The sequence below is a fragment of the Ailuropoda melanoleuca genome, chromosome 2 (genome assembly GCF_002007445.2).
Source record: "Ailuropoda melanoleuca isolate Jingjing chromosome 2, ASM200744v2, whole genome shotgun sequence".
In the NCBI taxonomy this organism is placed as follows: Eukaryota; Metazoa; Chordata; class Mammalia; order Carnivora; family Ursidae; genus Ailuropoda; species Ailuropoda melanoleuca.
In genome coordinates this window covers 175,691,238-175,706,079 of record NC_048219.1, presented here as the reverse complement: position 1 = coordinate 175,706,079, position 14,842 = coordinate 175,691,238, and the positions used below count along the sequence as shown (strand labels likewise).

General features: G+C 38.2%; 1 long non-coding RNA gene across 1 annotated transcript in view; it reads right to left on the bottom strand.

The window, feature by feature from the left end:
• Positions 1–389: 389 nt before the first annotated feature.
• LOC117796494 overlaps positions 390–14,842 on the bottom strand; it is a 29,231-nt gene continuing 14,778 nt past the window's right edge. The window contains exons 2-3 of the long non-coding RNA XR_004621049.1: positions 2,281–2,370; positions 390–660 (exon numbers count right to left, since the gene is read on the bottom strand). This is a non-coding gene — a long non-coding RNA (uncharacterized LOC117796494). The remainder of the gene's footprint in view (positions 661–2,280; positions 2,371–14,842) is intronic.

Here is a 14,842-nt window from a genome sequence, read left to right as displayed (position 1 = left end):
AGCCTATCTTTTTTTTTTCCCCTAAGTTAATATTTAATCAATTTAAAATTTTTTAGCCGATATTTTAAATCTGCTTTACTCCCTCTACTGTTTCTCCAAAGGCCCACACTTAGTTTGTTTCAAATCATGGAAATGCTCATGTCAAAACAGAGTGACTGTCTCCTTTCACTATCAGTTGAAGAATGTCATCTTGTAGTGGTACTTACCAATTGCAGACTAAGTAGATGTCCTGTTATTGGTCGTAGCTAGGCTTTTCTGTGGACTAGTAGAAAATACCAAAGCTCTGTGTGGCCATTTAAATTATGTGTGCACAAAGATAAAATGCTGTTTTAACTGTTGTTTACTTTTAGTAAACAGTGTTTCTTACCTCCTGGAAGAGTAGCATCTAATAAGATGGTTATCTCTATGTAACCATTCAAAAATTGATACTGTAGGGTAAATTGAAGACACAAAAATGATCCGTGACTCATTTTATTAGCTAAGCAGTATATCTCCACTGGAAGGTTTCCCGTTTTTTGTATCATCTGCTTCGCTTTCTTCTTCAAGCCACTGGGGCTGTAAAGCTTCATTTCAATCACTGATGCATTCTGGTTGTGCTTAATTCAGGAACCAGATTTCGGCTCTGGATGCCTACGTGTTGGTTGCTTAAGATATTCATGCCTGTGTGTGGGGACGTGCCAAATTGAGATTATAGTTACTCCTCTATTTGGGTTTTATATTTACTTTTTTTTTTTAATGATTACCCTAAAGTCTTGGTCACTATTTCTGCAGCTATATTTCATGAGATATTCATCCTGGCAGGTTTTGTTTTCAGAATAAAATACAAATGTGTATCCTCCACTCCTTCCTTGAAAATTACATGTGCATTCACATAATAAAGAACCTGAAAAGTACCACTAAACATATATTTGCTTAACTTTGTTTAACCCAAGGATTCCCAAATTTATGTTGAGAACCCAAACCACTTACACCTATAAGTTTATTGTCTGTATTCTAACAGGACTGTGCTATAACCATTTTCATTACATGGTTTTACTCTTTAGGGAACTTGTTCAGTAAGCTTAAGTTGCAAATAACTTTGTTGTTCATATTAGGAACTCCCAGAAAATCCATTTGTCGAAATACTCCATTTATCCTCATCAGAGCAAATACCCTTTCTCAGGATAATATAGCATCAAAGGAGAGCTTGCTCTTCAAGATTCTCTTTGAAACCAAATCCATGCTGTGTTAACCAATCCTATTATATCACGAACCTTCTGCAATCCTAGTCAGACCCCCACTTTAACCAGATCCCCCAATCTCATAAATATCTCCACTTTGTCTTCCCTACTTTGAGTTGCCATTAAGACTGTCAAAGTAGCTGTTTTTCTTACCACAGTAAGCAAGAAACTCAACCTTGCTTTGTCAACAGAGTGTTTCAGGGAATCAGCATTTGACACTGTGATCACAGCATACTCTTTTCATGTAAACCTATTTACATCTAGAGGAACCATTGTTTCAAGGAATATATTTGAGGACATGTAGACTCACAGAATTGTGAAGAAATATTTAGTGCCCAAGAAACCCTGGGTCCAAACTGTCAAAAATCACCTTTCTTCAAATTACATGACACTTCTTCAGGAATTTTCCCTGTCACCTGTTTATAGATACTAAGAGAGGGTAGTTCTTTCTTCATGTATTTCCTGTCTGGATAATTTAACACCAGGATACAATTTTCTTTTCAATCATCACTGAGATGAAATTCAGTTTTTCTTCCTTCTGTGTGCTCCCACGTGTTGGGCGGGTCTCAAAAGTTTATGTCCAGAATTTATTTGGAAGAGTACGAGTGAGATTAAGATCTTGGAAGGGTCTTCTGATTAACAAGTGTTATGTGATAAATCTATTAACAGATGTGACATAACAAGCCTTATATGAGTGAGGGCAACTCTTGGTCCCGTAGCTGCCTGGGACTTCCAGAAAAGCCCCAGCAATTCTAGCCCCCTCCCAGTTAATCTACCAGTAATCTTTCTGCAAGCTTTACACAGGGAAATAGATCTGAGAGAATTTAAGTGATGCAGGACATTCCCTCTGTCTCACATTCTGATTCCCCCAAACAGGATTACCTGTCATTTTCTGTTTTGTCACCTGCTCATGTCCTCTTGTCTCAAATATGCCCTCCTCCACCCTCACCTCCCACCTCTGCAGAAAATAGGAGTAAGATTCACACTGTTGTGCAATTCTACTGTATCTCATGATTAAAATTTCAAAAATTAAAAACAAAAATTATACATATCTACTTACCTGAATCTCAGTTTTCTCATTTGAACAATGGAGATTTTTTTTTTTCAAACTGCTCAGTACTTCACAGGTTGTTGTAGTGATCCGGGTCACCTAACAATATAAAGCTTTAAATAAATGCAAACTCCTATTGATATGTGAAGGTAGTGATAAGCATAGGTGCCAATTCATACTCGGGTAGAATAGGAAAAATGGTTTCCTATCCTTCCACTCTAAATATTTTCATTATATTAATATGGCTTTCGGTAAAATCTTAGCTTAAGAGAACCACTGTCGTTTTTGTCGAGCAGCCCAGCTTTAGTTTTGAATTTAATTCATTCAGACTAGAAAACTACAGCGGTGATCAAAGGCATAATTATAACATATTTATAGCCTATTATTATTGTAACATTCTGAAGTAAAGGGCAAAAATTCCACCCAGTGAACTTGTTCTTCCTGTTACTGACACAAGATTGAGACATTTAAATGCTAAGACATGGATCCCTGAGGCAGAACATAAAATATTTATAATGAAGGGAGTAAGGACCAATAAATTTCAGTTATGAATGTTTTTAGCTAGAAGAAATAATAAATAACCGTCCACAGGCAATATTTCAGTATGCATTATTTTACCTCATCACATCAGATTTTCAGGAAACAATAATGATTGCATAGTAGGACACTAAATTACTCTCATGTTTAATGAACGATTAAACTGTTAAGCTTTGATTAAGATATAAAAGCCTCCCTAATTTGACTGTGAGATGTGGTTTGCTTGGAAAAATATAGTTTGTGATAGTACCAATAAAGATTGTAATTTATATAATTTCAATTGAAGAAAAGAATAATTTCAGATATAGGTAAGATTTGAGAAAGATATATCAAACTCTAGGTTTGGGGAAAGAGGTAAAGGATAGCATTTAACAAATCAGGAGATGGATTATGTACTCTTATCTCTAGTCCATTTAAAAATTGGTAGGGAAAATGGCTTGAATCTTATCTGATTATGCATAGATATTGCCAGGAGATATTAGGATGCCTGAGAAATAATGCAGGATTGAGTAGCAAAAGATTTAAATCAAAGTTCTGACTTTGTCGCTTACTATCTGTGTGACCCTTGGCAAGTCATTTATCTTCTCTGACTCTCCTGTTTCTTTATTTGTGAAACAATAATAGGAAGGCATAATTCGCATGGTTGTTGTTATGTGTCTTAGCCTAGGCTCTCCAGGAAGCAGAGCCTGAGTCCAAACGTTTTGGAATTTGGAATTCTGGAAACTGGAAGGACTGAGGGACAGGGAAACCCAGGCCAAAGAGGAGGTAGAGTCAACACAAAGATGAGTTGCTAGTGGGCCACTGCTAGAAGTGCCTGCTTGCTTGGTCGCCAAGTACTATTTGAGAACCTTCACATGAAATGCGACTCAGGAGATAGGGCCTTTAAAAAGGTGATTAAGTTACAGTGAGGCCCTTAGGGTGGGCTCTAATGTAGTCTGACTTGTGTGCTCATAAGAAGATGGAATTTGGACAGAGATACACCAGGGGTGAGTGTGCACAGAGGAAAGACCATGTGAGAACACAGCGAGAAGGCAGCTCTCTTCAAGCCAGGAAGAGAGGCCTCAGAAGAAACCAGATCTGCCCATACCTTGATCTCAGACCTCCAGCCTCCAGAACTGTGAGAAATTACATTTTCATGGTTTAAGGCACCCAGTCTATGGTATTTTGTTATGGCAGCTCCAGGAAGCTAACACAGGGTATCACTCCCCCCTACTCCAGGTTGTACACGTGTGAGTAAACAGTAGTTCCCTTCCCCGTCCCCAACTTGAGGCTTCAACAGAAAAGCCCTGAGTGGGAAGCAAGAGATGGGGTTCTGAGGCAAAGTGCTGTCTAGATAGACCTGTGGAACTCTGACCAGATCCTTCACAGACCACGTGGCCAGTTTGGTGTCTGGAGTAGGACAGGTGAGACCGAGGAGGTGCATAGGAGGTATTCACACAGTTTGCAAAAGTACTTTAAAGCTGCAGGATTATTATTAATAATAATCAAACATAAAACTGCTTATTGTACTTCGTGTATTTATGTGGGATTTATTAAGAATGTATATGGTTTATGAACTCATAATTACATTACTAAATTTTGTTTTAATCATGTTTATGCAGAACTCTTCTGAGACCAAAGGGAAATAGCCACATGCTCCCTCCAGAGAGCAAGCAAAATTTATAGTCTTTAAAAATGAGTAAACAAGCTATGTACTTGAAAAGATAAAGCACTAAAGAAAATCTAGCATTGCTTTCATTGCTTTTATATATGTGCCTGCTTCCCCTAAAATCCTTAGCACCAGCATTTAGTTTTCAAATTCCATGTACCGTGGTCTATTGCAAAGAATCCTGAACTGGACACTCCAGAGAGATGAGTGATTTTCTTGGTCACACGAGGCGTGCATATGGTTATAAGTTTGGTTACATGAGACCACAAAAGCTTTCTGTTATATTTGTGGAGATGTCGGGAAATATCTCCATATTTCAGGGGTAGTTAGGGGGTTTGTGGATTGGTGAAGTGAGAAGGAATGAGAGGAAATGTGGTTTCTGTGGGTGAAGAATTGGAGTCAGGAGTCCTGAGTGCTCTGACATGGACATGTGTGGAGGGGCCTAGGAACATGCTCATGAGGAAACCAGCAATTGAAAACTCATCAGTTTTGAATTTTCCATTTCAACAAATGTGACACCTGACATGTTTCATGGATACCTTCTGGTCTGAGGAGAAAATGCGTGGAAGTTCATCCTCAGAGATAGTATTGAGTAAGAAGTCAAACTGGGTTTCATAACAGATATTACCAAAATGTTGCTTGCTGAGGAGCTTATAAATATTAAGAGGCTGGTAAGATGAAATGTGAAAACTAAAATTGTAGGCTTTGCATAAGTCATCATTTAATAACTACCTTATTTACCTAATAACTACCTTATTTACCTAATAGCTGAGAAGGGGAAAATAAGAGGAGACAGATGCACTGGCTCACCCACTGTTTAGCTTTGTGCTCATCTCTGGCTGAATGCTATTTCCAGGTGTTTGGTGTTGAGCCAATACTAAAATTAGACATTTGGTACAGCCCTGTTGAGACACAGGGGTGATGTAGGAATCTTGTTCAGTCCTTGGCCCTTGACACTGCTATTAGAGCCTCTCTTTCCAGGACTGTCAAATTCACCTACTAATTTAAAGGGAAATGAAATAAATAAGATAGAAATGTGACCAGAAAAAACTATGAGGCCCCAGATGTTAAAGCAAGGTCTCCCTCAAACAGCATTTGTTTCTTTAACATGTTTAATTTCTTTTTATTTCTTTGGAAACACATGGAATTTCAGTGATGCTTTTGTCCTTTTTGGGCTTTGGTCCCAATCTTACGCTAAAAGTGCCCATGGATCTATAACATTGTATAGATGACGTCTGAACAAGCATATCCAGACATCAGACATCAAAAGAAAAAAAAAGTATTCCTAGATGTGAATTCATGAGATTACAGGATCTAATCATCAATTTTGCAGGTCTAGAACCTGGTTTGTTAGTACCCTCAGAGAGTACTGCAGAGTGATATTAACCAAATCCACAACAGAATGGTGTCTGGTATCAGTTATAATGAATTGTAATTAATTGGTCACTTACATTGATAGGTCCGCTTGATTTGCTCTCCACATATTATAGGATAAAATGATTTTAGCAAGTGCTTATCATCTGGGCAGGTATACCTTATTGCTTTGAATATTTATGCCATGTATTGGGGGAAATAAACATCAAGGGATATGTTGGATTAATGTGAAGAAAGTAACAATAGTTCGAAAGTGAAGGGTTGGAGGATATGATTATAGCTGACCACTCCTTCATTTTTGCTATCAGGAGGTAGAGATTACAGACCCCTGTCCAGCAGATGCCTGGCTCCCATTTCTCCGCCATTGCAGAGACCTCAGGGTCAGACCTGTCATGGGTTTTATATGCTAATTCTCCACCGAACAGCTGGTGGCTAGGAAGGGTCAGAGAGCCCTTTGACTTGGTGTAGCTAACTTTCCTTATATCCAAGACTAAGTGTGGGCATTGCCAGCTCGCTTTCTAATGTGTATGGCTGAGGGGAAGAAAGGCAGTGGAGGATTTACATGTTTAATATTTTGATCTCTGCACTGCAATTAATGGGGCTCTGCTTTAAAATTCCAAATATCAACTGTGCTTACTTTGCTCTCACACATCTTAGGAAGGAAAGTTGAAACCAGAGCAAGGGCTGAGAGACATAAATCCTTTTTGTGCCTCAAGCCCAAATTGGAACCAAAGTACTCCCTTTCCCAGGCTTGAGGAATCTGAAAGGCAGGAATTAGCAATCCTGAAGGTTTCCCCAAGAGCAAGAATTTAAAGCAAAGGGAGGTGGTTAGCCTTGAGGGATGTTTGTCTCAGACCTGGTAAGTCATGATAAAATGCTCTGGCCGAATAAACCCACAGAATGAACAGAATCCCCCCCACAAAAAAAAATAGAATGAACAGAATCCCTGTCCCCAGATTTATCTCTCGGGCTCCATACAGTACCTTTTTTTTTTTTTTTTAAGATTTTATTTCTAAGTAACCTCTACACCCAATGTGGGACTTGAACTCACAACCCTGAGATCAAGAATCCTGTGCTCTACTGACTAAACCAGCCAGGCATCCCTCCATATGGTAACTTTTAACTGTCTTGATTCTCCTTTATCTCTTACAGTCTCACCTGCTTATCTCTCCACACACTCAGCTTTCTCCAGCTTTCTTAATCAATTGATTCTAGTTAAGCCCTTTCTTTTGTTTTTTTTGGCATGAGCAACACTGGATCTTTTATCATTATACAGGGAATCTGAAAAAGTTCATTGTTACACAGTATGTTGGTCACATTTTCAAATAGTAGATTCAGTATGTTTTTATTCAACCTCCAGACACATTTTCAAGTGAAGTGTTTTGAAATTTAAAGCAGTGAGTTCAAGTGTTAATCTAAAAGGAATACAAAAAGAAAAAAGCAAACAGAAACAAACCAGTAAGTACAGTACTTTCCCTGTATTTCCAGACATTTTGGACATTCGGGTGTATATTCATTGTAATTTTCCAGATTAAAAATTAAACTATTGCTTGAAATTTAGAGGAATTGCACCCTTAAATATTTTGAGCATTTTTTAAATGTAACTAACATACAATTTACAAATGAGTTAACCTGTTTCTCGACTTTTCAGATACCTTGTGATTCTTTTAGACAAACACTCAGGATCATACTGCTTACAGTTTCAAACAGAACAAGTCCTAATGGTATTTACTGTCACTTAATACTGGCTACTGACTGATTTATTACTAAGGCTTTGTCTTTTTTATTTTTTTCATGTCACTTAATCTGATTTTTTTTTTTTGAAAGGAATTTTGGAGTTCCATTTCCAGCATAAATAATGAATGCTGACAAAGAATCCCAAATGTTTTGCCCTTGACTTTGTATAGTTTGTGCCAGAACAATTATTGCAACACCTAAAGCAACAGGAACTGTTCAATCGAGGTTTGAACCCTAGAAACAAATCCACTGTGCCTCACTTAGCAAAGCTGTTGTCCGCCTCTGTGCAGCTCATGTTTATAATATGTGACGAATAGTCATTCTGTAAATTAAGAATTTAAACAGAGTAAGAATATAGCCAGTGTTACTCAAAATATCTTCTGGGTATGGAGAAAGCCTTATGACAGGAGAGATAAGACTGGGGGAACAGAGAGTGTGCGGTGTTGGAAACCTCAGTTGAATTCATGCTTTCAGCTTCTTTCAAGTGTGACATTAACTCTTGGCCAGTGTCAGCCTAGGTCTGCAGGCCTCTAGGGCAAGCCCCGGAGCTTGGGTGACTTGTACAAGGCCAAGTGTGGTTGAAAGTAATGGCAGTCCCTGCCCGGGAATCATGGGCAGGCAGTGATTTCAAACTGCTTCTGTTTGAAGTCTCTTTCTCAGTGTTCTTGGAGCAGGGATGCTTACCTCCTGAAACCTGAATCCGGGGTCTGACAAGTCCCAACACACCGTAGCTCCTGATACCTACAAAGTCTGTACTCAGTCTAACCTATTGATTCCCTGAGCTTGTTGCCTGAGGCAGAGAGGGAGCTAATTAAAAGAAAATGGAGCTTTGAAAAATCTGAGAATCTCTCTGAGATGCTGCCACTAACCTCGGGAATTTGAATCACTGCCCAGCACAGGAGCTAACAACAAATGAAAGATTCTCCATGCTGCTGAACTGGGAGTGAGGTGCTATAAAATGGGGGGAAAAATCATAAACCTCACTGCTCCCATCTTAATTTTTTTCCTAAGATATTTAACAAATTAAAAGAAATGTGAGGATCAAAGAAATGTATGTGTGCATGTCCGTGTGTGTACTGAGAATCATCATTGAGTATGTACTTCCAGGGTATTTATAAATAAGCTTTTATATATTTCTATAAATTACTTTCAAAACAATTCTTTCTGGGGCGCCTGGGTGGCAGAGCGGTTAAGCGTCTGCCTTCGGCTCAGGGCGTGATCCCGGCGTTATGGGATCGAGCCCCACATCAGGCTCCTCCGCTGTGAGCCTGCTTCTTCCTCTCCCACTCCCCCTGCTTGTGTTCCCTCTCTTGCTGGCTGTCTCTATCTCTGTCGAATAAATAAATAAAAAAAAAAAATCTAAAAAAAAAAAAACAACAACAATTCTTTCTGTGCAGTAAGAACAATTTCTTCCATTTTATAGGTAGGAAAAATGAGACAGAAGTTAGGTAATTTTTCGTAAGTAATCAGAGTCAGCCAGAAAGACAGTTGGATGAGATTACAACTTGGAGTTGCTGACATTCAAATACATGTAGAAACCACTAGACCACTTTGTTATCTTCCTTTTTTGAGTCAACTATAACAAAACAGCACTTAAATGCTTACAAAATCCTTGCCTTTTTTGTTCTGAGGCAGTTTCTAGGTAGACAGAATAAACAAGTCACAAAATCATCACTAAATACTTCACCCCTTCCTCCTTGAACACACCATGAACTTTAGAAGGTGGGAAAAAGATGCCTTGGGTCATTCACAGGGCTGCATTCTGCTAAAGGTTCAGCTGGAATCTCTGTTTCTTTAGTAGACTAGGTTGGCTTCCTTACCTGGAAGTTTTAGGGCAATATTCCAAGAGGGCAAAGGCAGAAGCTGCAGGTCTCTTGAGATCTAAACACTTAAATTCGCATATCACTTCTGGCATCCTCTATGAAAGTAAGTCACAGGCAAGCCCATATTCAAAGGAGTAGGAAGAGAAACTCCACCTCTGCATGGGAAAAGCAGTAAAGGCATATAACAAAGAGGTATACTTATTAGGATAGGGAGATTTGAGACCATTAACCGTCTACCACATAAGACATACAAGGGAAATGAAGAGATGAAAGAAAGAGTTCTGTCCTCTATATGAGAACAGATTGTGGAGAAAGGAATCCCAATTTAGCCCAGTGTAATAGACACATCAGATAACTAACTCAGAAATAGGGCAAGTTCTTGATTTTTGAGGTTTTTTGGGGAGATAGGATTAGTGTAAATACTGTCTTCATAATGTAGACACTGACCCCAAACTACTGGGATTCTTTGAATTCTTATTCAGATATCAAAATTTCTTGCAGATGCTACATTGTTTAAACACACACACACACACACACACACACACACACACGCACACACAACATTGAACTGTGGATTGCTATCTGAGACAGGCCAATCCTCCCATACCTGTTTCTCTGGAATATTTAATGGAATTCAAGAGATAATGGTTAATTAGGACAATGAGCCAGAAAGAAACTGACATACATGCCCCAGATGGTGGGCCTCACCAGGGCAAACGTTCTTGGTGCAAAGACTAAAGTTTGAGAACTTGTCTACTAGTGGCCTTAATTTGGAATTCTCAAAACAGTCCATAAGCGAAGACTTCCATTACTCTTTTATTTTTATATGGTATAGAAAGTGAAGGGTTTGAGAAAGGGTTGAGAGGAAGATATTTTCTCAAGATTATAAAATAAACTCAAAAGATTTGAACTAGGAAAATGATACTTGTATGGTCATTGAACTAATGTATAGTATTTTAATAACTTAATATGAAGGACATTTCTGTCAACTATGATTATTTTATCCTTTGTTTACTTAGCTACAAATAGCAAATAGTATCCTTCCTTTCTTTCCATTCCTTCCTCCCCTCCTTCCTTTCCTTCTTCCTTCCGTCTTTCTTTCCTTTCATTCTTCATAGAAAAGAGAGAAAGCAATTGAAAAGTCTACCTGGCAAAGAGAGTTTTAGAGTTTTCATGTGTAATTGCTCTGGGTCAGTTGGTTTACCTTTTAGAAGGGCATATTCAGCCTTTGATACACACACAAATGACAAGAATGCTACAATGGACAGACTGTAAGACCAGAAATGGGCTATTATAGTAAAGCCACCTTATAAATAATGTCACTTAAGAATTCCAAAAGAAAACTCCAAATAGTGTTTTCTAAGGAGCAAATTTTAATTAGAAGGGAGAAGAATATGGTGACAATTTTAAAAAATGTACAATTAACTTAATAAAGTTGTCCTTTTAGAACTACAACTTGCCTCCATGCTTTCAGGAGAGAACAATTCTGTGCTAATTGAGGTTTTAGTTTTCTATATGGTTTGCATTTAAAGAATTGTCAAGAAAAATGCAAGAAGACCTACAAATTTTTTTAGAAACATCATTGTTGAGTTCCAGTTCTTGCACTAATGTCATTAGAGAACTTTCAATGTGACCCTTCTGCTTGAGTGATTCAATTCAATTTCTGTATCAATTTCTTTTTCTAAATTTTGGATTTATACAACCCAAAATACTGCTAGAAGGAACAAAAATGAAACAAGGAACACAATCTCCTATAATGGCTTTGGCAGGAAAAAAATAGAAGTCTGTTTTATATACAGTTCCTATGTGTCCGTGGTTAGATACATATTCTGGGGAGTGGGCCAGGGGGTACTAGATAATATGGAGAATTGGGGGGAAAATAGTGCTTGTTTCTAGACCACACCTCACAGCAGGCCTTTGTGAATTGTTGTTTAATTTTTCTTTTGGGGGCATGCAGGTTCTTGCAAAGTAAATGAGAATTTAGAACTTTTCTTATGCTTTTTCATGTTTTTCAAGCTGCTTTTTCTCCAGGATCCCCCTACCTATGAATGTGGTAAACTGAGTAGCAATATTATGATCCTCTCATATGTGTTATTGAGACCATGAAACCCAAGAAAGGTGTCAGCTAAAGAATAATGTTGGCAGGGAGAAAGTTGGTACTTACATTCTAATCCTTATGGTTCTAGCCGGACTTCAGTGGTATCATTTTCAGCTGATTAGTTATGGCTATTATCTAGCTGGAAGAGATACTTCAGAAAGAGTTAATGATGATGTACTTTTTTGCCTCCTTGGATCAATATTTAGTTTTCTACCTTTGCAAGGGGGAAGAAAGTTTAAGAACATAAGGGATTTGAAGTTCCTAATAAAGACTTTATGTACAAATTGGCATTTGGTGTCATAATGTGGTGCTGAGGAATCCATGGAATCAGAATATCTTAGTATTAAAGAATAATCTCTCCTGCATTCCAGAATAGGTAGCTGCAGTTTGGCTGGATGGTTTAATTTCTAGTGGTATGATGTTTACTATTGCAAGACAGTTAATCGTACTGTTGGAAAACTTAAATCATTTTTAGATGGAATCAAAATGTGCTTTCTAACACTTAACACTCGTTGGCCTGCCTTGGGCTAGTAGATTTAATAAAAATAATTATTTTTACTATGGCAAACATCTACATAGCATGTATTATTTTGAGTGTTTCACATATGATCATTCACATTTAACCCTCACAGCCACCCTGGGAAGTAGGTACTTTTATTATCCCCATTTTACAGATCTGAAAACTGAGGCACTGAATTGCCCAAGGTCATACCACCAATAAGAGGCTGACTTGGTATTTGAACCCAGGCAGATTCCAAGCCTTTTGCTGTTAACAAGTACAGATACACATCAAACTGTTAACAACCACCAACAGCAGTATTTAGTAATTGTTCACAAGGAACTATACACATCAGCAGTTGTTGCAACCAAGAAGCTTTTTTTTTTTTTTAACATTGCCAGTATTTATTCTGCAAACTCAGAAAGCAATTAGCTATAAAACACTGAGAAAAGCCCCTCAGTTGTGATGCTAACTTCTTTCTTTAGATAGCCCTTATGCACTTGGGAACAGATGTCCTGCTTTCCTTAAGACTTCTTTCTAGGCTAAATATCCCTAGTTCTTAATGATACTTCATGTTCATCTTCAGCTAGAAAATATTTGTTGAGCATTTACTTTTTTCCCAGGTACTGCGCTTGGCACTATATAAAAATAAAACACTCAAAGATTAATTTCTTGGGCAATTTATGGGTTTGGGAGGAGAAAAATAAGTTTAAAATGATTACAGTTTATTGAAGAATTATAATAGAATTATGCTTAAGTTTTTTTAGGAGTAGAGAAAGAACTATAGATATTACTGGGGTATTAGGGGGAGATTTCCTTAGATGGTTACACTTTACCTAAGACTTGTAGGATGGGTAGAAATAAGCTAGGTAGAGATGAAAGACATGCTATAATAGCAGATGAAACAATGGGCACAAGTTGGCGGTATGACTAAGTATGTGTAGGGAACTGTAAGTAGTTTAATTTCCTGGAGTGAAAGGTGCATCTAGGGAAATAGCTGGAGATGAGATCAGAGAGGACTTATACTGAGATTGAGGGAAGCCATTGTAATAAATTTAGTTTTATAAGCGGCTTCATTCAACAAATATTTATTGAGTGCCTACTATATACTATCTCTGTGCTAGACATTTGGGATTTGTTAAGAAAAAACCATCATCCCTGTCTTCTTCACACTTAACAATTAATTGGGAAATAGACAAGTCTGGTAACTATGGTAAGGGACATATGGAAAACTATGAGAGCGTATATTTCTAGAATCTAATTTGTTCTGGGATTAGAGTCACCCTTCCTAAGGGAGTACTCTTTATGTAAAACTAGAAAGACAAAACGTAGCTGGGAGAACCTGGGAGGTAGAGGTTCATAGGCTGGGGACAATGTACCAGAAGAGGAAACAGAGCAGTAAATATCTTAGGGTCTGAAATAAAGTTCACGTTTTCTTTGGCAGGATTCCTTAGTAAAAGATCCTGAGGCATAAGTTTGAGTGAAAGTAGCTTATTTGGAACATGATCAGAAGAGAGTGGACAAGAGAGATTGGGAAGGTAAGAAACTCAGTGCAGAATGCATTAATGACCAGGTTACCTCTTTGAACACTGGAGCTCAATCTTAATGTGGAACTCTGGAAGACTGCATAGAACATTCCTCTAGAATTGTGATATCTGAGGGGTGAGGAAGCTAAGATTTTATTTGAGAGAGAGAGAGAGGAAGGGAGAGCATAAGCATGGGGGTGGGGCAGAGGAAGAGGGTGAAGCAGATGCCCCATGAGCAGGGAGACCTACAAGGGGCTCTATCCCAGGATGCAGAGATCATGACCTGAGCTGAAGGCAGACATTTAACCCACTGAGCCACCCAGGTGCCCCTACTCATCAAATTCTATCTGTAATTGATTGAAGGCTGTTCTTAAGTATGTTAACTCCCCCACATTTCTATGTTGGCTAGAATTTAGGTTGAACAAGCTCCTATAGCCAGAGAGTGTTCTCATGCAGACTCACAGGTGTTTGAAATAAAATGTGTTCATGTACAGTGTCACATATTGAGTCCTCTATGCTCTCTCAATGGACCTTCAAGTTTGTTGGTCACAGTTAAAAAAAGCAAAAACCAAACTTAAAATGGAAGAGATACTGGGACAACTGTAGTCCTTGCTGCTGCAGTTAATCCCAAGGCCAAATTTGAAATATGTCATTTGTGTCTTCTACCAGTTATTCTAGATTCCCATCACCTGGTCAACACTTGTTCCAAATTATTTGTCTGGTGGGATTACCCAGAACTTCTTTCCTTCATCCCCAAGTAGTCTGAGAATTTTGTTCTTTCCACACGAAGTTGATGATCAGGTGTACTTTTCCAGTTGCGTTTATATGGTCTTTCAAGGTGATCCCTGACTTGGGCTGTTGTGTATTAGCAGTAAATTTGCCTCAACATATTGAGCTGGCCTATCAGATTTAAGAACTGCCTTATTGGCTCATATCTGTGAGCCAAAGGAGAAGGGTAGGTATGAGCTACTTTTTTTGTGTTAACTTGTATCATCTGGGGCTTTTAGGACCCAATTCCCACTTCCATATTACCATATAAATGTGTAGGGGCAGTAGTTCCAAATACAGCATTTGCTATATCTAAAATATAGTAGTAGAAGGAGCAACATGTGTGAACTTACCCTTTAATTTTGAGTAGATATCCAAAATAACTTCCTGGTAATGAACTTCTAAAAACCTCACCAATATGGCAGGATCTTGAATCATTTTAGGGTTTGTCTGTCACCCTGTAGTGCACATGTATCTTATCAGTGGTACATATTTATGTCATTTATTCTTCGATTCTTCAGATCCATCAAAATAATAGGTTAGTGTGATGTTTGTGAAAAT